Source organism: Trachurus japonicus, chromosome 24 (assembly GCF_045865225.1).
Source record: "Trachurus japonicus isolate A0001 chromosome 24, Traja_1.0".
Lineage (NCBI taxonomy): Eukaryota > Metazoa > Chordata > Actinopteri > Carangiformes > Carangidae > Trachurus > Trachurus japonicus.
This window is the reverse complement of record NC_140930.1, coordinates 13,519,697-13,546,309: the sequence shown is the minus strand read 5'-3', so window position 1 is coordinate 13,546,309 and position 26,613 is coordinate 13,519,697. Positions and strand designations below refer to the sequence as shown.

The 26,613-nt window shown below is 44.0% G+C and overlaps 1 protein-coding gene across 1 annotated transcript in view; it reads right to left on the bottom strand.

Moving 5' to 3' along the window:
* The window catches only part of fut8b (fucosyltransferase 8b (alpha (1,6) fucosyltransferase)), a 95,346-nt gene extending 72,280 nt beyond the window's left edge, over window positions 1-23,066 (bottom strand). Inside the window, exon 1 of the mRNA XM_085770280.1 lies at window positions 22,813-23,066. The gene's annotated coding sequence lies outside the window, so the exon portion shown is untranslated. The remainder of the gene's footprint in view (window positions 1-22,812) is intronic.
* Window positions 23,067-26,613: the final 3,547 nt, after the last annotated feature.

The window sequence follows — 26,613 nt, the reverse complement described above, 5'->3', positions numbered from 1 at the left end:
TCGGTTGGCAGGAGGGGGAGGAGGGGGAGGAGGAGGTGGAGGGGGGGTTACAGTGATCAGTGGAGGCATCTAATGGCCCCTCTGCCCACCTATCACAAGTTGCTGAGCTGATTCTCACCTGTGGATCAGTCAGCAAACTAAAAACAGGGGGCGGGTGAGGGGGCAGCATATGGAAAAGTCTACCCTGCAAAACGAGTGCAGGATTTAAAAAGAACTGAATTACATCAAAAGGTTGATTTGCAGCCTTGTGTAGTTTTTGCTCTTTTCTCCGATGACCTCTAGTTTTTTGAAATGTCGAATAAAATCCTTCACTGAAGCTTTGTGTCTTTGTGTTGATAGCTATTTTTGCGTTACTGTGCAACTGGAAAGCAACTGTTGTGGAGCTTCTGTAAATAGTTGCTGTGCATGTTCATTTTTAGTTGCAAACCAAATGTTGTGTAACTACACACACACACACAACACACACAAAAACTCAACATCTTAGTGAAGGAAGGAGTTCTTGGCAACAAAGGGTTAAAAAGAGTTAGTCTGCCTCTTCTATTCTCAAATTAGAAACCTGAAAAACAGAAGTAGCTCGTACGACACCCTGCACGCAGCCACATAATGTCACCCTGCGTAACACATTAGGAAAGAGCGCTCATTATGAATATGCAAGGTTACAGTAGAAGCAGGCTTTTGTCCTTACTCCCATGTTTTATTTAATGAGCCTGGGGTTGGTTTGACTTGATTTGCATGTGCTTGTTACAGAACCACACAGTGCCACTGCTCATGCCCACACACTCACTCCCCCCAATATAGGGACATTTTGATTCCATTTTTCGCTTGGCTTGTCTGTCAGTTTACGAGAGCAGAAGGACCATGACTCAATTTTCCACCAAGGAGGATGCCGGGGCTTTCATTTGTGTGCACTTTTTTTTCCTTTTTTTCGCATCAAGGATGGAGGTTCTGCTGTTCCCGAGTGTACGTGCGCATGTGAGCGTTGTGCGCGCGTGTGATCCGAGGTGTGTCGTTTTGAAGTGGGGGAGTAACGCGGGGAAGGTGGGAGGGGTGGCTCCCCTGTGAAGGAAACGCTTCTGAAGAGAATAGTGCTGATGTGGTCCCCTTTTTCCGACAACACCCGGAGAATGCCAAGTGAGGAGACGGCAGGATGCGAACTACATGAAAAAGCGTGGAAATCTGCAGCAAGCTAGAATGTGTCTTTGATAGCACAGAAAAAGGAAAAAGAAAAGGAAAAGACAAAGATATAAACCCCCCTTGTCTCCGTTTCCTCTTCTAGATATGGCGTAGATAAAAACGTGGCTCATATCATACTTGGCCATTAATAGCCCCCTGGGCGGAGATGTGTCTTGATTTGATGATGTCAGTGCTTTGAGGAGTGAGGGACAGGTCATCGCCGGAGTCATGGACATCACAGGCCCTTAGCGCTGCGGCGAGATGTCAGCCCGGCAAGCGCCATCGCCGTGTGATGAGGCCCGGACAGATGCACACGGGGGCCAAACGTGACAAGGCAAGCAGAAATGGGGGATGATTCAACCCTGCAGTAAGGATGGAGGCAGGCAGGGAGAGACACAAATGCAAGGAGGAAGGAGGGTGGTGGGGGGGTGGGTGGGGTTGTACAGAGAGCACATGGCGGAGAGACGCTTGGGAAGGAGGGGAACGGAAAGAAAGAGGAGGAGTGGGGCAGCAGGAGAGATGATTGTGACAACAAATGGGGAGTTTATATATACAGTACAGTACAGAGGAATTCACCAGGGGTAAAGGGGGGTGGGAGGAGGAGGTGGGAGGGGGGGCGAAGGAAGGAATGTATTAATAGAGAACAACATGGAGTGAATGGAGCACGTTAATGAAAAGAGGCGCCGAGGAGCACAGGGAGAGTGAATGGGAATACAGCGTCTGAATAGGTGGAAGCACAAAGCAATAATGAGTGAAAAGGTTTGATGACAGGAACAGAATCAAAAGATGAACGAGTGGCCGCGCTGACAGCTGGAACATGGGAAGAAACTGCAACAGGTCAAAAAGGAGATGGAGGAAGTTGGCCCTGCTGAGGAGGATAAATAAATACCCCTGGTACCCATCGCCCCCTACACCTCCCCAACACCCACCGCCCCGTCATTCCCTTTACACCCAACGAGCAGAGCAGTCTCTTGTCCAATCTGCTCCGGTGTAGCACGAAGAAGAAGAAGGAGAAGAGGAAGAACAACAAACGTGCGGTTCTCCTGCAGAGCTCCCCGAGCGAATCTGAGTTTGCCGTGTGAATGTGAAGCAGGAGAAGAACACGCGCCCCTCTGCAAACTTTCACTGAATAATTTAATGACCTGTGTTTTAAAAAATAAAACTCCTGAGTATTTTTTTTTTTTTTTTGTATTTGCTTTCCCTCACTGATCCAAAGCAACAGCGATTCAATCTGCGGACTGTTTTTTGTGAAAGCTTTTTCATTTGCTGTTGTAAAAACAGTGTGTGGTACTGTTGGTCGTTTCCCATGGCAAATTCCTTTGATTTGAAAAATCAAACACATTTGGAGGATGGTAACACGCTGAAACGACTGCTTGATTAATTGATTAGTCAATCAACAAGATAGTAATCTGCGCCTCTTTTAATAACTGGGATAATATTCATTTAGCTCATTTTGAAAGCAAAAAATGCCAAATCCCTCTGGTTTCAGGTTTTCAATTGTGAGGATTTGCTGCTTTTTTTTTTTCAAATGTGATAATGAATGGTATATTTTTAGATTCTAGGGTGTTAGTGTGTGAAATGTTATGTCACCGCCATAATCCTTAGTTGCAGTCCTAAACATCAGCACCAACCTCATTCTTTCTTTCAATCGTTCCCTTGACACGAAGCTTATTGAAATAGAGCCACAATTCATAAAAGTGCGACTGAAAGGAAAAGCACCAAAAGCTTGTGATTAAATTACAAAATCGTTGCCGTGTGTTTAATTTATTTGGTTGCCTCATTCAAACAGAATAAACCCAAATGACTATTTTTCATTATACAGTTTTTTTTCTTTTCTGCTGGTAAAAAGTGGGACACACTGGAATGGCAAAAGTTAATGGTGGTCATGCTATATGATACACTGATCAGTTAGTCAGTTACTCAGCTGTTTTAATGTTGTGGCTGGTATTATAATTAATGGCATGTAGTACTGTATGTTTGGGAAAAAAAAAACCTCCATAAATACATTATATGTACACTTATCAGCAAATATTAGCCTAACATGAAGTCAACATTAAAACGGGAACTGGCTTTAATGTTGTGCCTGATGAGAGTAGGATTTTGAGGAACTAAAGTCTGTCACTTCTGTTTATAGCTCAGGCTGGAAAACTGAGTGTCAGACATAGTCTCTAACACGCCTTGTGCATTTCTTGTCATTGAAGAATATTTTCTTATTTATAGTACTCGACAGAATAATGTGAAAGAGTTGTGTGTTTCCTTGAAATGCATTGGTCTCACAATAAGTGCTGTCTGAGATCTGACTTCCCCACCTCCGTGCACCTTGGGATGCACTGTAGGTGAAGTGGTGCCAGAAATCCCCCGAACTATAATCAATGTGAGGTTAATGCTAATTAGGTATTTTGTACAAGATGTTTTTTTTTATTTATTTGTCACTTCCACATTTTTTAACTGCGTATTTTGTAGCAGGAAGCAGGGGGTGTGGGCGAGGGGGCGGGGGGTGGAGGATGTAGGGAGTGTCGTGTGGGCATAAAGGTGTGGCGGCGACACCGTGGCCATCTGGAAGGCTGGTGGGAGACGAGGAGCTGACAGAGAGAGCAGGCTGTCATCTCATACACACACCTGATCTCTGTCTGTCTAGCTGTGTATGTGTGTATTTGTGAGTGAACATTCTGGATATCAAGAGGAGGTGTTCATATGGTCATTTGATACAACTCTGTCGATCTGTCAGCCGCCTGTGTTTACATAGATCATATCATAGGGAAATGGGCTGAGACACACACACACAAATGAAGTGTGAGGGACAGTGACAGATGGAGGGAAAAAAAGATATCATAAGTGCGTCAGACCATATTGACACGGGCGCCTCAAAACACAAATACTCCTCCTTTGATATTAATCACATGACCTGAGCCTTTTGGATGAATGGCAAGTGCTACGAGAGAGGCTGACAGATTGATGTAAAAAGGAGAAAGGAAATTACCCAACATTATTTCTTTTACAGTAAACAGATGTGAAAGGAAATGGGATCGATGCGTCAACGTCGACCGGACAGGACGTAGTACTGTAATTACAGAGAAAACCACCCAGACTCCTCCGCCACCTTTACTTCTGAGCAGGGCTGTTGCTAAGAATTCTGGGCCCCCTTAAAGAATACTAAAGTGGGCCCCTACCCCCTAACTTTTCCAGTTTTTTTTCTTAGACTACATATGTATTATCATTTTTTATTCAGCCTACTTTGTTTTGATGCTAATGCAACATTACTATGAGTATTAGTCAGGGTCTTATGCAGAATAAATCAGTCATACAAAGATTAGACTACTGGGTTTTTTTGTGGGCCCCTAGAATTATCATCACCTTTCTCCCCTATACAACGGCCCTGCTTCTGAGTGAGAGCCCTTTCTCTAACAGAGTTCATGGCTACTAAAGCCAACGGTAAACTTAGTGGAAAAATTAATTTGAGTGGTTTCAGGGGGACAGACGGAGGCATTTGGGCGAGGGGTTAGTGAAGGAAAACAAAGCCTCGAATTGGCTTCAGACTCCACAGCGCAGTCAAATCCTTTGCACACGTGCCCCACACCCCCTCCATCCCTTCCCCCCTCAAGAGTGCAACTGGACTGAAAACATCGCAGGTGCGCCGCCATTATCTGTGACATCAGAGCTAATGGTGATAAGGTGCCTACGTGCTCACACTCGGCATCAGAAAATTAATTTTTCTGTCTCACGTACCAGAACCAACACCCTTTATCAAACACTGTGTCCTTTGATATGTCCTTCCACCCCCTCTGTTTTTCCATTGTTTGGGAAAATGACAAGTGTGGAGACTCATTATAGTCTATGCAGAGAATGATAAAAAAAATTTAAAAAAATCAGAATACATGAACAAGGTTGCTGCTATGAAGGTGTGAGTTACCGTTTGTGAATTAATTTATTGGATGCACGCTGATCAAGTGGCTGATCCGTTTAATTAAATACTCAGATGTAAGATTTATATGTCCCGCTATGTATCATAAAATAAAGTCGCCTTGCTCTCCAGTTCCCTCTCCCAGGTTCACTTCTTTTTTTCATCTCTTTGCAAACATCCCCTAGTCAGCTATTTCTATATTAATCATTTTGGGGCATTATTTGCTTAGCCTGTTAAAAGGATATCTCCACCTTTATGGCGAACCAGCTCTTCATAGAATGATTTATTCAGCTACTCATGTTGCTGTTTTCACTCACAGCTGCTCTTTTTTTTCCTTCTGTTTTTTGTGGAACTGTGTGAATGTAACATAGACAAACTTGAGTCGTCTGCTGCAACAAAATAATGATCAATCCAGTTTGGTTAAAGAAACGGAAAATCAACATCTCCGAACTGTTTTGTCTGACCAACAATCAAAAGGCACAGATATTGAATTCAAGGCTGCATCAAACACTTATTTTTCATCACCAATTTCTTATTCGTATTATCTCCATTGATCATTTGATGAATAAAATATCAGAAAGCCGTATGCATATTTGAAAAAATGCATAATACATACTCTTTTTAAATACTACAAAGCTGGACTGCTCTCGAGGTTGAATTTTTCAGGCATCTCACAGCGCTGGCCACACCCACTCTCTGATGACACACTGAGTACAAGTGCATGCATGGCAATAAATCAGATAACAGAGAAATGTGGAAAGGAAACGTAAGGAGGGAAAACAACACGCTGCAATAGACAGGGAGTACTAGAAGCAAAAGGGATAAGCTTTAAATCCTGCGGAGCAGAACCTGGTGTGTATCAGGTTAGGGTTAGGGTTTTTACAAGTTGATAATCGGGTTGTGGCTCCGTGGTTGTTGTAGGCCCCACAAAACTGCCAGTCACAACCACACCCCACCCACATAGGAACTGAATGACTGACCACTGCCATGTATCCCACTGAGTGAATTGAATGTGGGCACCTAAAAACTTTAAATTACACTACAATAAGAACAACATTTGACCACTTCAATATATACTGTATATAACAGCCTACCAAAGAACTACACAACAACTTTCCCTTAGATCGAGACATCTTTGGCTGCAGTTGCCATGTTACCACACTGAAACAAGTGTTATTGGCAACTGGGGGAGACTTTCTTTGATCAAGTTTGAAAATACGTCTGTTTGAGTGGGCGAGCTGCTGCTGCCACTGGGATCTGCACAGCTTCTATGTGTGTGTTCGTACAATACTTCATCAAGATGAGTATCTAATTCAGAGGCTAATTGTGGTTAGCACATTAGCGTGGCTCATATTTGGACTTGACTGTACAACAATGGATTCCTCTTTCTTTCCCATGTTCCAGAAAACAACTCGTCAGGTGTAATAATAATAATAATTTATAATGAAAAATGATTAAGCAACAACAAAACCATGCACATTCTACAGTATATTATTTGGTAGCTTGCATCAATGCTTCACATAGGCACCCATCCTGACAAAGCTGAGTCTGGTACAAAATCACTGTTTGCTATGACTTTTCCATTGTGCTGGCTGGTAGGATTTATATCACTGTGGGGGTGCATTGCAATGCAAGTCGGCTGGACATTTCCACAAAAAAGGAAGCAAGAAGCAGTTCTACAATCTTATAGAATATTATCTGGACAAGTCATTGTCAAGTCCAGATGTTCGATAGATTTTGCCTCTCACTCAAACCTGTTATGTAAGTGTAGCTTCTTGATTTGTTCAGTGCTGTCTGCATCCTCTTTACCAACAGTCATCATGAGCAACCATCACTATGAAGCATCAACTGTAGTATAAGACAAGATATTAGTCCAAGGTAACCACAGAATAGACCCTTCTTAAAGACACATCATGACCCTCATGACATTCAAACGTCATACTTAAACTTATACTTAAAGCTGTTTTACTGTGACTGTGACTACAGAGACCTATAGGGATTCTGAATTGAAAGACAGTGTGATGTTTGTCCACATATGTTATCAGAGCTATATAAAGCCACCAGGGGTCAGGAGACTATTATGGAAAAAATGAATTGGAAAAACACCACAACCACTTCAGCTCAACAATACACTGTCACTTTCTCCACCTGTGAAAGGTAAAATCGTGACTTCACCATGACAGTAACCCTGGAAAAAACACAAGACCCCACATAGAAAAGCTCAAATTGTGTTTGTTCAGTTCCTCAAGAGCGTCTCTGAAGAACTGTTTATGAATAATTGGTTGATACCATAATTTACATCTGAATGCGTGAGTGTTTTAGAATCTGTAATGATGTGTACTTTACTTGCAATTAGGTTTCCAGCCCCACTTTAATTGACACATCTACAATATTTTCACTATTTCAGTTTATTTTGCACTTCTTCAGATGGTAATGTTTCGCTGTAATCTTAAAGCTTATTGTTAGTGTGTCCACTTTCATCTGCACAGTAGTTAAAATATTAAGTATTGTGTTTAAGGTTTACTGAAAGAAAGAAACTTGAGGCTTTGTATAATCTAAATTGTACTTCAATAAGGTTTTAACACCACCTTTCTAAATATTTACATATAAATACATACAATATAGGTGCAATTACGTACAATATTAACATTATGTTAGAGAACTTTTATTGGTGGAAAAGTTGCAATTTTGAGCCTGTGTTAACATTATTGCGGTTATGACTATAAATGGATTGTGTTTCTCAGTTTTTGCAGTTTGGATTTGGATATTTTACTGTAGTCTTATGATTTCTGTTTGGCAGCAGTTCCCAGCAGTCATTTGACCTTTTTCCCTTTTTTTCCCTTTCCTTCTCTTTGCGGTGATAACCACTCTTTTTGCCTCCAATATAATATATGTTGTTTGTTTCCTGGATGTGTGCTAGCCAGCAGCATTACCCTGACGCACCCAAGCATAACCTGCACTGGACACACACTCTGTCAACGGCAGTAAGCAAGCAAGCAGGTAGAGTGCTGCACTGCACTGCCAGAAATATGGAGCAACAAATCTATACCTCTCACACAATGTGAGGGTGAGGGTGCTGAGGGGGCGGGGGGGTTTCTAGCTACAGTATATGATAGAAATTTGATAAACAGCGGGGGTCAGGCGGCAGGTCAGCACTCCATTAAATTATTCTGACAGTTTTGATCCATTGCATACAGAACTGGGAAGAGGCACTGGGCATCACCTAAGAGGAGTAGAGAGGAAAAAATGTAAAGGAAAGGGGGGGGGGGCTGGCAGGAAGCATAAAACAAACAGAGACTGTCTTTACTGCGGGAGATGAGAGGAGATAAGAGACATCAGAGGGAGAGTCTGCTTTATCAGAGTGCAATGAGAAAACAGGAGGAGAAATGCACTCCCTCCAGGGAGAGGGGAGGAGAAGGGATGGGCAATATGGAGAAGGGTGGGGGGGGGAGTGAAGAACGGTGTTAGACTGTATGTAAATCATGTAGCCCTGCATTAAAAGATAATTAAACATTAATACCTCTTGACTTAGAGTAAGATTTTCAACAATGTGACAAAAACCTGTGTGGATTCTGTTGGATCTGTGAAAATAGTGGGACAATGGATAGAGAGTTAATATTCTGCTCTTTAGAGTATATAATGGTGTTGAGCTCTGTGTGGGGAGTTGGGGATTCAATAGGGGGAACTAAAGCCTTTGTTTTAATTAACAGTTCAATTATCAGGCAGCTAATAGCTTGGTAAATATAATGGGTTAATAACTCACCAAGCAAGATCAATCATCTGATTGTCATTTTGTGAAGCTGGAGAAAAAGTTCCACGAAGCACATGGGTGTGTGTGTGTGTGTGTGTGTCCATAAGTGTACAGTCAGTGTGTACTCTCTGTGATTAAGTAGTTCTATTTTATCATTGATGAGAACAGGGCGACACCCATTCCTGAGATGGCTATTGTGGTGAAGGGATTTTAGGTATGTGTGTCATGTTGTATTAAATACTTGGACAGGACAAAGTGTCCAAGTCAAGTGTCCTGATACATCCTGCTTGTCCAGTTTACAACCGTTTTCCCATAAATGCACTTGTTCTGCACCATAGTTTGACAGAGAATCATGAACGCAGCACGGTTGCTTGGCACCCACCACCATGAATGCCTCTTCTATAATGCGATATTACAGATTTGCGGGTTACTGCGACAGCCGTAATTTCCATTTGATTTTGGTGTGAAATAGACAAACTGACCTCGTCTGAGCTTTTAGCTGCACATACTGGGAGGTCATTCTCTCTAAGCTGTCCATCCTGATGTTGATGATGTGGGGAAAAAAAGCTGAAAATTATCTCCAGTCGCTGTAAGTTGTGAGGCTTTTTGTAGCTTGTATATGTTCGAGGTTTTGCTGGCTGAAGGTTATCATTTCAAGATAAGCTCATATACAGTGAACTCATTCAGATGAAGCATTTCAAACATGTGAGTCTGAGGGCGTGTGTGTGTGTGAGTGTGTGTGTGTGGGCATGAGCCCAACGAGGCAGAAACTGTGCCAGTAGCCTTTGAGGAAGGAGCATGTGTCCAGCATCCACCACTGTTGTGCTGGGTCACAGATGTCACCTGCTCCTGCGTCCTGCCTCACACCGCTCGCCCTCCCTCCTCCCTATACACTGTGCCCACTTGTAAACAGCCCACTACACTAGAGGCGAGCACAAGTAGCCCACAGTGTCATTAGCTATTCAGTCTGAATCCTATTGTCTTCGCGGGATCCGAACATGGGTCAGCAAATGATCGTAGGAGTCCTCGAGAAAAGAAACCTTGGTATTAAATAGGAGAAATGCTATCCAGAGCTACCGGCTATGTTGTGTTGCCGCGGCTTTGCCAAGTACTGACACTGCAAGTTAAGCTGAATTAAACACTGCTGGCTGGTGAGCTGGTTGCCTTAAACACAGTAAATTAGCCTGGAAAAAGCCTGGCAAAGGGAGAGATACCACGATAATGTCAGCGGCAAGGAAAAAGTGTGAAACCACCGTTCCACAGAATAAATCAGCTATGCGACAAAGACGTGTTTGTGTGTGTGTGTGTGTCAAAAGTGTGTAGACTCTGTTAATCTTTCAAAAGGAGCTCCGTTGGTGTGGTCATCTTTTTGAGAGGGCCTGAAATTCCTTTTACACGCCTCAACCACTTGTTTGCTCGGGAAACTGAGAAATGCTTTACCACAGGAATCCTCCATGGAGATTGTTGATGTGTGCATCTTTCACTCTAGCTCACACTCACACACACACACACAGACGCACATTAAATTCGCCCACCCACGCATCACTGACATTTCTTTTCGGAGCATCTTTAAATTACCACGCACATTAGTGAAGCACTGCCAAGACCCCTTTTTTATTATTCCTCTTAATCTCGTGTGCTTACAGGGTCAGCGGCTGCCCCCACTCCCCCCCCACCGCCACCGCCATGTCTCTCCTCTCCCCTTCACTCCTCCGTCTCTCTGCTCTTGAGCTCCCCTCTGCCAGCAGAAACAAGACAAGTGGCTACACCCAGTCTCCCATGGGAGCTCTTAGCGCGCTGCGCCAACAGATCAGGATAGGACAGGATGGCACGCTCCCGCCGCACGCCTGCCTTCTCTCCCTGCACTTGCCGCCAACCAAACCCACTTGCTACCAACTGTGACTCACTGCTCATAAAAACCAGCCAGGCAGGCCACTTCACTCATGTTAAAAAAGCAACATGTTCGTAATTTTAATTAAAAATCTGGAGTATTTCTCTAGTGTTTTTTTTTTTAATATACATTCGGGTGTATAATAGTTTCTGATTTCCAATAAGGATTAAGACATCAGTGCGCTTCAAACAAATTGCTTGTCGGATCATCAGACAGGGCCTGAAATCCCCTCCCCCACACCTTTATTAAGTCAGAGCTGGCGGGACGGCATCCAGCGAATTCGGTATCACCTTCTGAAAACGGCTGAAAATGGAAAATCTGAATAGCACGCCCACTTCCTGCGAGAATTGGCCAGGTGTGCGTAGGTGAGGAAGTATACACGATCTAAACTTTTCTCTCCAGCTCTCTTTCTTCTTTTTCGCTTCCCACAAGTACTCCTTTCACTCCCTTCACCATCATGAATGCCCTTAAGGAGAGACTGTCTGAGAGTGCGCTCTATACCACCTTGTCGCATCCCTCTCTATGACAACAAGCTTTCCTCTCCATAGTTGGCAGTGGCCGTTTGGAGCCGGTTATAAATACTTTCCATCTTAAGATGACGCTTAGCGTAGTGACTCCTGAGCTGAAACACATCATTTACTTCATAAGGGTTGGAGGGTTCATGCGCACCTTCAAGGACCGAGAGTAGCCTACTAATAAAAGGACATTTACAACTCGGTGCAGAGCAAGCTGTTTGGAGAAAGTTGGCAGATGTTTCCACCTTTCTTTGGCAATACAAAGATAGCCTTGTTAATGTTAGTCCTTTGAGAAGGCCAGGATGAAACCTGGGGGTAATTCTTCTGTGTGTTGGCTTTCGGCGGACATGAGTAGTTCAAGCCCAACTTCTCTCTTTTCAAGTTAAGTTTTGGAATAGAGTGCTAAAGTTTAACACTCGGGCATGGTTCAGAACACAATGGTGAGGTGGAAATTGTGATTTTCTGGTTTTGCCGTTGAGAGAGATCCAAGGGCACTAAGAGGTTTCACTGGAGAACAAAAGCAGGGGCATGAGCGCAATGTGGGGGCCTGGTGGGCGCTAGCAGGCCATGCTTCTAATCCCAGTTAAGACAAGCCCGGCAGGCGAGCCGACACAAAGGAGCTTGGTCCAGTGTTAGTGGAATTAAAGCAAAGCCTCTCCTCTGTTGTTATGCTAATCCACAAGACAATGATTATCTGCAGGGCAACGTTGCCACGGTGCTAAACATGGCTCAAGAGTGCCTCAATTAGGGCGCCAATTGCCAGAGGAGAGCAAAGACCGAGTGAGGCGGATGATGCCGCTACGAACGGAAAACGAGACCCAGTGCAGAAGGCGTTTTGTTATTTCAGACGAGTGGATAGGTCAGCTTTCAAATAGAGGGGTAAGCATACAGATGAAGCTTGACCCTCGCAGCTTGACCTTGGCCACCCTGGCCCTCTCCATGTTGTAAAGACTTCCCCACTCACTGCGACAAGTAGTTGGATTGCAAACATGTAATTAACTCTCAAATTCAGCCGGGGCAGGTTATCCTGCGATGACTACAGGGTACCATTATCACTCTCAATAACACATTCTCAATGGTACGCATGAGCACTAATGATGAATAAGTATGCCATGCATGTTTGTGGCCGGCCTCATTCATCTTCTGATGCGACAGCGCAGCAGCTCAGGTGGCTGCAGCGTCTTGGTTCTTTGTTAAAATATCAAGGGTTGGAGGACAACCATAACACTGGATTCATCTACAATAATCCCTAATTTACTCCACAAATCAAAGGGAGGTGGCAAAACCCTTGCTGGGTGTTAAAAGCTCTTTGTTGAGTTGATATGCCAACTTCAATTCTTTGCTGTTGTCACAAGATCAAAGAAAAGTAAGAAAAAAAGAAGAAGGAAAAAAAACAGGCACAACTGTTTTCTGATTCTGGATCGGCTTGTCACACAGCTATTCCATAGATGCTTTTTTTGAAAACATGGTAGCGTGGCTGCCATCACATGAGTGTCTCCTCGCTACTCATCAAAACTAGCTCTGGGCCACCGACACAGACAGACAGAATGCATCCCACTGGTTCAGGCTACCTCCATCCTGTCCATCCGGCCCTCTGTCTCACTATCCTGCTGTTTCCATGAGGCATGCTTCACCGGTTTCTTTTGGTAGGTGGTCAGTCACTCGCTCTTGCCCTCTCCCTCTTCCTCTCTCCCCGTCTGTCCCACAGCTCAAGCAGCATAATAGGCCTCAGACTGCTGTGTCATCTCATTGAGTCCTATTAGGGACTCTTATATCTCACTGGCATGTTGTTACTGCTCTCCCAGACCACAGGTAAAAAAAACTGAGCGATGGAACAGTCAGGCGGGACCTTTAAAGTCCTCGCTGCAGTTATGGCACCGGCAACGAGGAGTGGTGGGGTTACGGTGGAGGATGTGCTACTGCGACAACATGAGAAGACAAGAAGGAAGAGGAGGAAATGACACTGTGAGCTCCACAGCCTTGGGGCTACATGACAGGCATGTCAGATGCAAATGGTCTCATGCTGATTTGCCAAAGGCTTTGCCATAGGTGAATGCCACTGCTGCCAGTCTCACAAACACACACAGAGGACTGAGGGGGGCATCGACAAGCTTGCAGAGGCAGTTGGATGTGTAGTGGAGAGGTGTTGACGTTGTAAAGCAGAGGTGGTCTATGAGTCTGACTAAGAGGTTAGTGCAGGGATCAGAAGATCCTGCTGGGTTCAGAGTTTAAACTAGAGATGGGCATTTCAAGTATTTTCAACATTTGATTACCCCATCAATAAGTACTCGCAAATGATATGTATGTGATGATAATTTGCATATGATAGGCTATATGTATATATAGCCTATCATATGCAAATTATATATATTAGCATTAAAAAGGTGAGACTGAAAACACAGTAAACAAGTGAAATTTCAAATGCATTTACTGAACAACTGGAACAGGCACTTCAATTACATTGTTGGACTTCTGTAGTATGTTGCATATCTCTCAATCAACAGCCTAAATCGTAAATTAGGTAAATAAAGTAAATAGGCTTTATTAACATAACTGGATGCCACGGTGCATATAATACCAATTATGTTAAACTACTGTAGCCAGAAACACTGCAGGTGAAAAGTGAAACACTACTCAAATAATGAGGTCAACAATGAGTGCTTGAGTTCTCGTTTCCATCCCTAGTTTAAACTAGTGACCTCTATGACACCAGCTCAAAAGAAAACCAGAGATAAAGAAACTGTGCGGTGGAGCGACGAGAGAGACAAAAGGAATAAGGGAAAAAAGAAACCAGCTGAACTCTGTGTTGCAGATGCTTCAGAGACACCAGATGAACACTTAACCCTCCACTGTGTCTGTCACCAGCTCTGTGCTGAGAGAAACCACATGTGCCTCATGTAGATGGGATGGATAAGGTTCCACCACTGGGAGACCACAGGTTTTGCATTGCAGGGCTCCACACTGCTCTCAGCTGGAGGAAACACAGACAGAACTCTGTCTCTTAACACCATTAGAAAAGCGACACGTTCAGCGTTCGCGACATCACAGGAAAGATGTCAGAGGCCACAGGATGACACATGAAGATAATGAGACAGACTGAGATGCACGTTTCTTGTAAATGCACAGCTCAAATTACCCTCAACATTGTGGTTATATGTGTACTTAGGAATGCACAGCTTTTTTCACTTCCACAATTATTTATTTCAGAAGCGATGTGAAAGTGAAAAATCAATGGGCCAAAGGAAAACTCAGCCAGTGAGTCAATCTGTGTGGATGTCATGATAACACATGTTACTTTCACTTCACATGCGCATTACATACAGTAACTGCCCTTGCAGCCTACAAACAAGCTCCTTTCTCCACTGTTCAGTGGCTGAGAATTTCGTATTGATGTTGCAGTGTCAAAGAATGCAATATCCATAATGCAAAGCCTGCAACTTGAGGATTATAAATTCATTTTATAACTCAATCAATAACAGAAATGCTGGGAATGAGACTTTTCTGGCACGCAGAACTTCTTAATGCCCAGAAATACCATTAAGTAACAAGAGACTGGACATCACTGAAAGGTCCGAAGGGCGAAGCTGCTGGAAATGTTTCAAGTCACATTTATTGAGTTAATATAACCTTAAATCTATTCTTCAAATGCACTGCAACAGCAATATATGTCAAAAATGATGCTGATGTATGGTTTATCCCCACTTTGCAGCAGATCTTGGTCTTTGCTGTTTTTCTGTGAAAAAGTAATAGGCTAAGTAGTGCACTCTTCAACACCTCAGTATGTACAGTAAACACGCAGACATATCACTGCATCTTATGGGCAGGTGCACTCCATGGACAAAATTAGAAAAGTCCAAAAAAGGACTGCTGTGTACAATTAATGACCAGATGTGTCCAACTCAAAGCGCCTCAGTTATCTGATGATAATTCCAGCCCTTCTTTGTAAAATACCGCCTTGATCCTTCACTGATATCCTCGATTAAACTCATCTCAGCGCTAGAGGAGAGAAGAACTACAGAGAACAATCCACCCTCAGATACTCTTACACTGTTGAAAACCATCAATATGTGATGAACAATGCACTCCAGGAATTATTCTGCAATTGTTATAATTACTATTTTGTTGTGCCCACTTTCCTTCAGCCTTCCTTGTCTAATTTGACTTCAGTTAGTGATTTCCTATATTTCCCAGAGTGCTTTTCAACAGCCTCCAGAGAAAAAGGCCTGACAAGCTCAATGGAACAAGCTGTTTATTTAGTGGTGTGTTATAGACCTATATGTAACGGAGGGGAGAAGAAAAAAAAGAATCATATCAGAGCTTTAGTTGGGAGCATTGCACTGTCAAGTCACACAACAGAAAATGTATTGTAGCTGCATTGCATTCTGGTCTTTTGAGGATATTTATTGGAGAAACGACCACTGCTGCCTGCATTTCCACCAGCATAGCAGCTGATTCTGAGCAGTGGATGTGAAAGAGTCGGGATTATCAAATATAAAAGAATATGACGTTACACACCCTGCATTTGGTCGTTTTCATAGACAACAGGAAAAACACCATCAAGCACACTATCCACCATAATGAATTCCTAACTGTCGGATGTGGGTTATTTTCCAAAAAGGGAAGATTTTTCAAAAGATGTGAATCAAGGAGTTGGCAGACATTTGGCACTTGGTATTTGGAAGTCTATTCTCCCTACATCCATGCAGCAGATATTTGTATTTGCAGTGTCTGGATGCAGATTTTGCTGGATATTCACCGTGTCACTGCTGTCTGATTGCTACCCTGCCGTCTTCCAGAGCGCCGTGCTGGGCCAGGTGACAAGACTCCTGCAACGGAAATCCAATCAGGCCAATCCTCTACGATCCCTCGCAATCCTCTCAGCCGCCGCCCTACACTACCAGCCGCGAGTAACACACACTGCACATGCCACACACACTTACAATGAACTCTTTGATAGATATGGAGATGGACACGCGCACATTAACCACCTCACCTCGCGTGAACTTGGCACAGACGTCGGGGGCGTTGAGTGCTAAGTGAATCCCTTCCAGCTAAGAGGACTAGAGGACAGTGACGCTGACCCTCCACTCTGACTTCTCAACGGAGGTCACAGAGATGAATTTACCCCTTAGGGGATCAATAGTGGAACAGCAAAAAAAAAGGAAAAAACACAAACACAGCCCCCTGCCATGACAAACAAACCCTCCAGAAAGCAGGAAAGGCAACAATGACATAAATAGCCCCCCTGCCTGTGAGAAAGATAATGCAGGCCTTTCATCATGGTCCAGGTCCCACTTTCCAGGAGCCCGGGGTGGGACTCTCTCAGGACCTGTGGGGGAGGTCACATGCAGGCCACCCAGTACTGGCCAGGACTGGATCAGATACCACTGGCTAAATGGAGGCCATTCAATAATCCTCATGAGTGTGGGTAGAGGTGGAGTGGCTGTTGGGAATTTGGGCTTCCTGTTGAAAACAGCATAATATCCACAAACCCCTGTGCAGAGGCAGGGCTGTCAAACAACCTTTCTACCCATGAGTGGGAAATGCACCCATTCTGTCAGATGGACTCATGGTCTTGTTCTTTTCTGTCCCTATGTGTGCGTCTTTGTGGGCCTTTACGTTCTGCGCTCAGGCCGCAGAATGAAGTTGGGCTATTGTCACTGTGATCCTAATGGTCAGCATCTGGCTCTCTGGCTCTCTTGTTTTATTTTTTGGGGTGGGATTGGAAAGAGGTTGGTGATCTGACTGCTTTATGCCTCCGGCTGCGCAGCTGTCCCAATTACTACCTCTGTCTCCTCTCCTAATTTCCCCTCCATTCCCATCTGCCTCTCCTGCTCTCCAAATTTCTGTCCCATCCATCCGTGCATGCCACTGGTGTGGGTTTGTGCTGTCAGGATGCTTCGGTGCTAGAAAAAAAGCCCCTTTTGGAGACTGAAGAAGGTTTGGATCCTGTTTTAAGTTAGAGGCTGTGGGGTACACAAGATCCAAAGAGTGTATCTTGTCAGGCGGCTGAGCATTTTTAGCAGCATCCCTGAATCCCTCCAGCCCTCCATGCCTGCTCTGATCCTGGTCTGAGCTGTGGACTCAGAGGGGCTGACATGGCTGTTTGATGGGCCATGAGCACTGAACATCAGGGGATTTTGTCGGTAGGTGGGTGGTTGGTAGGTTGGTAGGTTGACAGGGAGCAGGGGGGGTTGGGTGGCTGATTGTGTCCCGCAGTCAGTCGCTCAGCAACTTCAGATGAGCTAAAAATTCTCCCTGTGTGTCATACCCATGTGAATTCAGTTCCTTGTGGGAAGGAGGCACCACAAACTTCACTGCATTCTTCTTGCCTTCATGGCAAACATTCAGAGACACAGTGAAAAAACTAGAATAAATACACACAGACAGGTTGAGATATAAGTATATTGAAAGCAGTATAGGTACGAATTAATGCAAAGGCACACAGGAGACGGTGCAACAAGGGGCAGTTAAGTGCTTCCTACTGAAAAGGGGGAAAACGAGGAAGGAGAGAATTTAAGTGCAGCATGTGGATGGGTACATGCCTATTTCTGGATGGCTCCAATGAGCCGAGAAGAAATGTCGTAAGACCCACTTCCCAGCTCAGGCTGCTGCAGCAATAACTCCCCGAGATACAGCAAAAGCAAGCACACATAAGTGAGTGTGCACACACACACACACACACACATCCTCTCTGATGTGAGTGCACCGCAGGCTGGGCAGCCTCCCTGCAGGGCCAAACAGAACCAGGGTAACATACTCTTTGAGGGGAAGTCCAGGTCAGGATCTCTGACTGGTCACAACAACAGTAAGAGGGACAGGGCGCACTCAGAGCCATCCCTCAACCCAAACGCAGGCCAGTACACATACAAACATCCTCCCAAAACCCACTCTAGACAGCTGTGGCCGAGGCAGTGTGTGATCTAGATCCAGTCGCTACACAAATCCAATCTGATGCCACATGGCTATGGGGCCAAGCTCCTATTGTGCCTGTCTGACTGAATTCCCTTTCAGATCTCCCCTTCTTCCACCCTGTCTTCAGACATTCAGCTGAGTAAGACAGGTAGACAAGCGGCGAGGCATTTAGACAGGCAGAGAGCAGGGCAGGCCTGCTGGGGCCTTTTCATTTTCTGCTGCCGGAGAATGCTATCAGCCTGGATCAGGCTAGCCTGCTCAAGCTGATCTCCAGCAGCCTCACGGCCCGGCCCCGCTTTTCTCCATGGAAACCTGCCCCACACTCGCCCTGTGATTGGCTCGTACGATCACTAGACAGACACTCTGTCTTACAATTCAGATAATAATGGCCCCTCCGGCAGGATGAGAGTGATGGCACAAAGGCCTTTTTCCTACAGATTTTGCCCTTTAGAAACGCTGCATTCTGCAAGCTCACAAGAAGCTATACGAGGCTGCAGGTACGCTGCTGCACATGGCCCGCAGTCGGTTAGCTCTACAGTCTTTACCCTAATGCACAAGACATCATTAACATTCTCCACAAAGTCATTAACATCTTAAGAGGTTAATGAATATTTTCATATCTCTATGTTGGTGTCTTAAAAAGCCTACAGCGGAGAGAGGAGAGAGAAAACAGACACCAAACTCTAGTCTCACATGATAAATGCCAACCAAATGCCAGCACTGGACATACAGTGATTGTTCGCTGAACCATGTGCATGAACCAGCTATTTGTTATCTTCCTTGTCTTGACATCCCAAGTCTTTCATAATAAGGATCAGAAATTGTTGGGTGTCCATGTATCCCTATATGATAATAACAATATTTCCCTTCCTCAAAGCAGGAACAATGGAGGCAGAGGCTCCCTTTCAGTGACTTCTGCTCTATTTGCAGTACATTATCTTGTTTTGGGGAGCTGAAAATCACTGCACAGAGATTAACAATACCAACAAAACAATGCAACCAGATGAAGCTTCCTTTTTTGGTTGCATTGTTTCATGCAGCTTGCTACAAGCATTGCTGTGTCTTGCATAGCCTCTTCACTTCAAAATGTGTTGTTTGTTTCCTGCGCCGTAGCTCTATTCAGCCTTCTCTTCTCATCCGTCTGACGTTCTCAAAAAAAAAAAAAAAACAGCTATATCTGGGACAACAGGGTGCAAAAAGGGGATGTATACACAGCACACTGAAGCCAATATCAAGCATTATACACACACTGTACACTGAGCCAAAACACTGTGATGCTTGAAATTAGAATGGCTTTTCATGCAAACAGAGGCTGCTGTGCAGGTGACAGGCTGTTATTGCAGACAGAACTGAAATGAAAAACAAATCCAAGTGCTATTTTAAATAAAACTCCACTTGGCGGTGGATTGCTGCACTAAACCAAACAGAGAAATGGTGCTCGCCACGTGACAAATGTGCACAGTGTTAAACACAGATAAAACTATAAAATAAAGTCACCGCCCATTTCTTCTGCTCGCCGCACTGCATCTAACCTCTTTGGCAGAGCAACACTAATATGTTTAATGAACTCATTAGTCAAGAATGAAGACAGACAGTGGCATGATGCATGGAAAGTGGAAGCACAAAGGACAGAGAGAGAGAGAGAGAGAGAGAGAGAGAGAGAGAGAGAGAGAGAGAGAGAGAGAGAAAATAGGAAGGGAAACGAAGAAAGGGGAAAGAGAGAAAATAGATCAGTTGAAGTTGGGGGGTGGGGGGCGGGGGGTGCTACTTCTCTAGAAAGCACAGCCTCCTGTATTATAGATGTGATATCGTGTGTCACAGTAGGTGCATGGCAGCAAATGCAACATTTGTCCAATGCAATGAGCTCAGCAACGCGGAAACGACACAATCTGGGCGACACAATCTGCAAAAACCTTCAAACCTGCCAAGTAAATTTCTAGGGTTAGTTGGAGTGTTATCACAACTATTTGATTTAAAAGCATTTTTTTTTATTTCCATCAACAAATTAGGCAGCCTAAAATGAACTGCTCTGATGTTATTATTTGCACTGGGCTGATATATAAATGGGTCCACCCATGGCTATGCCTATTCATTCCAAAAATGGCAAAGCCCAGATCAAAGCAAATTGTTGCCAAAGCATGAGTCACTTTTCTTTATGTAAAATAATTGGCCCCTGACAGTTTTTAAGCAGTTCAAATTCAAACAGGCGTCTATCTGTAGCAGCACAGTCCCTGGCACTGGGATCCAAGACAACAGCTCGCCTGCTGTGGCATAGACATAGGCTGCTGTCACCGCAGTATATATATACACGTGCCTGTTTACTTATTCATGAATGGATTAGGGCTACTAACTCAATCAATCTGGTTCCAGTTACCAAGGCTGACTTTATTAGATAACATTAATGATGCATTAGTCGTCCATAGGTGTTGAGTTTCTCCCCTGTCAGCAGCTACAATTCAAATGAGGACACAATGGACATTGGCTGCAAAGGGATCGAATCTTGGGGATAATCGTGTCACTACACAACATGACGGGGTAATAATTTATCGTCGAACCATTATCTGTCAAAGAAAGAAAAATCACTTGTGCACAGAAGAAATACACCTTGTAGCCACAAAATATTGTGCTAATTTTCCATTCAAACTGTCTTATTAAAAAGAAGACTCTTCCTTGACATGCTTTGATTCTGGCTTTTGTTCTGTAATCATGACAATATTACACCCACCTACATTTTTTTACATGCCAACTGGTGGCATGTTGAAGGCGTGCATCCTCTAATGGGTGCCCCTGCTGGGGAAGTGAACCTTAACTATTCCCAAGTGCTGGCGCCACCAGTCAGCTGAGCTCCATTGAAACACAAACACAACTGTCTGTGTACGTATGTGGGTGCTGCCATCCACATTATCATCACATCACCATTATCAGGGCTCTGTGTGAGGAGGGTGATGGTGAGGAAAGACTCCTCCCCGGAAAATATGAGCCATTTCATTTCATAATCACCTATCAGAGAGACTTTATTACACAGTCAACAACGCCACCGGATACGGCAAACAAACGCACACCTGGATGGGGTTGATTATTACATAGCAATCCTGATAGTAGCCAGCATCACTAAGGCTGAAACACAGGGAGCTTTGTCTAGTTGCCACACATACAACACAATGAAGGAAAAGACACTAAATGACAGAGAGAGAAACTTAGTGTTGTAGCCAAGACCATCTAACCCAAGATCGAGGGTCAACACCAAAACAAGAGCATATAGGCCTAAGACCAAGAAAAGACCTATCTTAGACTATCGTAATTACCTTACAGTTATTGAATTACATTACATAAACCAAAGTGACAGAGAGAGACATTTGCTGTTAAAAGCTGTCACTGCAGCTTCGGTCTTGACTGGTCTTGAGAAAAAAACCTGAGTCCAGCTCGACTGAGACCAAGATCTGAAAAATGTGGTCTCCAGACTGCAGGGCTCCAGACTAACTTATCTTACTAGGAGCACGGTGGCCCCTAACTTAAAATTTTAGGAGCTCGAGCTGAAAATGTAAGGGTGCACACACTGTAAATCGACTTGCAAAGCAAATATTCAACATTTCCTTTTCATTCATGATCGTCACATAGCCTACATTTGGCCTGCCACCTGTAATGACAGATACCATAGTCTTTGAGTCGCCCCTTCCTGCAAGTAGATTAAAAATGTACTTGCATTGTCTCAAATTTTAGGGGCAAAATGCTTCCCCTTATTTAGGGTGCAGTCTGGAGCCCTGCAATAATAGCTACTACAACACAGGAGAGAATGAAAGAGAAAGAAAGACAGAGAGAAAGAGGCACACTTGTCATAGCCTACACCTCCCGTCTGTCATGTGTCTTCATTTTCACGTTGTGTGCCTGTGTGTGTATACAAAGGTGGAGGTCAAACGTCATTTGTCTCTCATTTAAAACCGTATCAAGCCGAAGATGCCGACGACACAACAGAAACAGAAAAACAGACGCAGCTAGCTTAGAGGCTACACGCACCCAGCACTGTTGATGCCTTTAGCCGCGTTAATAAAGCCTGATAAAAACCGAAACCCGCTTTGATTTCCTCGTTCATTCATCAACACTGCCTCCAAAGCCCAGGTAACGGTAAAGGGAGAAGAAAAAAAAACATGTTACTCCCTGGGGCCGACGACGTTAAGCGGATATCTCTGTAAAAAAACAAAAAAACAAATTGTTGTGAACATGCCCACTTGCCTCAACGTCTCTCCAACAACGCAGCAAAAGGAGGACGCGGGTTAGTTAGTCAGTCAGTTAGTTAGTGGGGATGTAACGTAACGTAACGTAACGTTGTAGCCTAGGCTACGTTGAGCAGCAGCAGCAGCAGCTCCAACGTCCGTCTGAAAGCAAAGCGACCAAAAAAAATAAGAAAGACAGAGGAAGGAAGGAGAGGGGGGAAAAATAGCCGTGTAGCCGCTGCTGTAGGAGGAATAACGGATCCGAGGTATCCCTGCCTACCGTGACCGCTATGTGCGACGCAGAAGCAGAAGCAGCAGCGGCGGCGGCGGCAGCAGCAGTCAACAGGCCGGGGGATGTAGCGGTGTAGCGGGGGGAGATCTCTGTCTGCCGACCGCCGCTGCTCCCTTCTTAACATTTCCGCCATGCAACCAACCAGCGCTATTAACCATCTTACCTTGTCATGATATACGCCGCCCGGCTTCCAGCGGCATCCGACTGGACTGGACGGCTGCTGCTGCGGAGGAGGAGGAGGAGGTGGAGGTGGAGAAAGAAGAAGAGGCAGGGTCTGACTGACGCAGCAGGGGCAGTCGAGATTTGTTGCTCCAGAAAACGGAGAGAGAGATAGAAGAGAAAGGCTGCGGCGGAAACAGGAACTGGCGGAGCTGGGATCTCCGAATACGGCAGTCGAGGCGAGGGTGCTCTGTGGGGATCTGCTGGACGGCCGCTGTCAACCAGACTACAGGGGGAAGACACTCAACATCCTGTCTGCACTTTTCAAAATAATAGCCTCAAATTTTCCATAGAGTAATAACATAAGTCAGTCGGTTAGTTGGTCAGTCAATTTAGGTTGTTAGTTACCTTGAAAAATACATGGATAAATAAACAAACAAATAAATACATAGTAGGATATAGAGAGAAGGAGATAAAAGCATAAATAAATAAATCTGTAAAAACATAAACAAATAAATAAATACATCCAATCACATAAAGTAGCTACTGTATGTACAAGAAGGAAACACGTAGGCTAAATAAAAGTGAATAAGTATCAATCAGTTAATAAATCGATGATATTCTTTAACTGTTTGTCAACTGTTCAAGGTCTTGTGGGGTATAAGTCTAATGTGAACAGATTATTTTTTCTTTATTTGTAGGCTATTTGGAGACATAGCCTAGTTAATTTATCAGAATGTATGCATTTGTTATGCTACCAAATGAGTCTATCTATCTATCTATCTATCTATCTATCTATCTATCTATCTATCTATCTATCTATCTATCTATCTATCTATCTATTTTGTAGCCTACTGAATGAAATATAATTTTGTTTTTTGTGTAAAACATCATGAACTGCCTCTGTTGTTGTTTTTACTTCTTTTCTTTTCTTTTTTTTTACTTCCCTTTTCTGGGTTTTAATTCAAACATACTTTCTTTCCCAATACCAGTTTGATGATAATTTTGAAATAAAGATGTATGATCACATTTATGCGACTTTGTCGTTTAGTGTCTTTTATCTTGGAGGCGCAGCGGTGTGACTTCCGGCTCGTACCCGGCTCTGGTTGTCTGGCTTGACTCCGGCTGATGCAGACCGTGCTGGGGGAGTCAGATGGAAGTGGAAGCTGCAGTGCGCGAACCAGTGTCCGGTTGTTGTACTGCAGGCGGGCTCACACGATGGCATGCACCGATGCCACCGAGGCGAGGTCACAACTCCACTCCCACCCCCCCTCCACCTCCACTCCTCCACTCCTCCTCCTAAAGGATGACAGTCTGTCCGACCTTCACACTGGGCTCAGCAGCATCGGTGCAGGGCAGAGCCTCTCCAAGACATAGCCTACCACTAAGCCTAATGTCATAAGCAGACCTCACACATATCGGAACTGACCATACTGACACCCACCGATACTCCACCATTACTCATCTCCAACCACCTGAAAGATTAATGGTCTCACATCCCCCTTTCCCAATGCAATCAGCACAAACTACATCTCAATTATCTGTTAAGAAAACCCAAACACAGTATGCTTAGCTATTTTTGGGTTGGTTGAGATAACAACTGGAGTACAGGACTAAAGGACTAAAACAACAACAGAAGATGTGAAATAAAACAAGGAAATCAAAAGTGAAAGTGTTGCCATAGTGACTGTGGTTAGTTCAAAATGAAAGCCCCTGGGTGCTGGGGTGAGCCAAGGATTTGATTTCTCAAAAGCTTTACCTTGTCAAATAAATCAATAATCTCTGTGAGGTTGGATACCTGTCATAAGAGCAGTGTGAGAAATTGTGAAATTGTGTAATTGTGTGTGTTCGGGTGTAATGTTGTAGAACCAGTGCTGGCAGCCTGCAGGGGCAAATTAAAACAGTGATCAAGAACAGTATGTTCTCAGCATAAGTAACCTAAACCTTTAAGTCCTGTTGACTGTATTGCATTTCACAACTTTAAAGCTTATTGAGAGGTTATTTATTAATTTGCTGTAAACAAAAATGGCATAATTCATCATATTTAGCCTGTCTATATAAGTAGCTAAGTGGACAGGGCTTTAGACCTACTCATCAGTCACACCACTCCAAACCACTGTACACTGTAAGGCTGCACATAATCGCACTCAGCAGTCTTCCTGTGAAACCTGCTTATTCAGTAATTCACTGTCATGGTTCAGACTACATGACATTCATTTTACAGTAATTTGAGCTGGTCAACTGTACGTATACGCAGCAGAAGTTCATCAACTTGACCGACTCCACAAAGCTTCCCTGTGTGTGCCTCACTATGTCACATGAAGAATATGAGTGCAGCAGCTGCTATTTAATGTGTAAACATCCATTCTGTTCATATAAGTTGTTGGGGTCAAGAAAATCTCAGTGAAGAGTAAAGAGAGGCCAAGGGCTGCCTGTGTGGATGGCTGCTGTGCAACAGTAAACAGGCTTTCAGGTGGCAATTTGTTGCCCTTGAACATGTAATTTACTGTGCAACTCTCTGTGAACTACTGTATGTGAATGTTTTTACCCCCCCCCTCCTCCTTTTTTTTTAGACTCACTTGAGAATTAAGCCACTAAATCAAATTCATAATACCCAAAGGCTTTTCATTTGTTGCTGCTTCAAAATCCATCTTTGAAAAATATCCTGCTTGCCTCAGAGAAGTCTCACTCTCGTGGAGGGGAGCTGAATCACAATAACAACCCCCACCTGCTTTTAGCACACAAATATTTTCCATCTTACTTAGTGGCTCTGAACCCATAAAAGCTGATGCAGTAGCGCCATCATGTGGTGCAAAGGACACAGTGCATTGTCTCTGAGAGAGGGGAAAAGATGAGTCAGTATGGGGTGGTTTCTCCAGAAGGCTATATGACTCAGGAGACATTTCAGTCATGTGTCATCCGCTGGGAAAATAAACACATCACCGTGGTTAAATGCGTAAACCACCCACCTACACCTCCCTGACCACATACACGGGAGAACTTTGTCTGTCCGCTGTGATAACATCATCACTGTTGGTGTTCTCAGTGGGGAAAAGGCAGCTCGATCACTGCCGACCTTTCCGTCGGCGTTGACCTTTTCAGATTGAGATACTGGGGTAGAGAATCTAAAGGGAGAACACGGGAACTCTACTCAATTTAGGGATGCAGAACCAGCATGGATTACTGTGAGCCAGATGCTGCACTTTGTATGAAAATGCAGGCTGATAATGAGACTGGACCGCTATTTAATTCTCAGAAGAGGGAGAAGAAAAAAATCCAAGATGTGAGCAGGCTTTTAGAGGCGTGAACAAATGCACATTGGGCAGAGTGTCACTTACCATGCCACAAAATGCATCTCATACTATGAAACTAACAAAATGGAACCGAATAATTAAAATATGATTAGAGCATCATTAGAATATCATTACCAACATTAATTTGTAACACTTGGGAAGGAATGCATCACCGTGGCACTAATAAAGCCTTTCCAAAATATATTTCTCTGTGCTACTAAACATTTTATGAAATGTTTGACACCAAGAACATTTTAATTATGAAATACATTTCATGGGCATTCTGCTTCAGAGCTGTCCAAGATCTTATTATTCACAACATGTAATTGCAACATCCCTACTTCATTTCTGGCTGGGGAGCTTTGTGGGTGAAGAGCATTTCGGGGATGGTAACATCCTGTGCATTCAAAAGACGTGGTTAGGAAAGCAAGATCTTCTGCACCGCAGCCCTCTATTGAGGAGCAATAGACTGGAATCTTAAGTATGATCCATCTGTTCATATTCAGCAACAT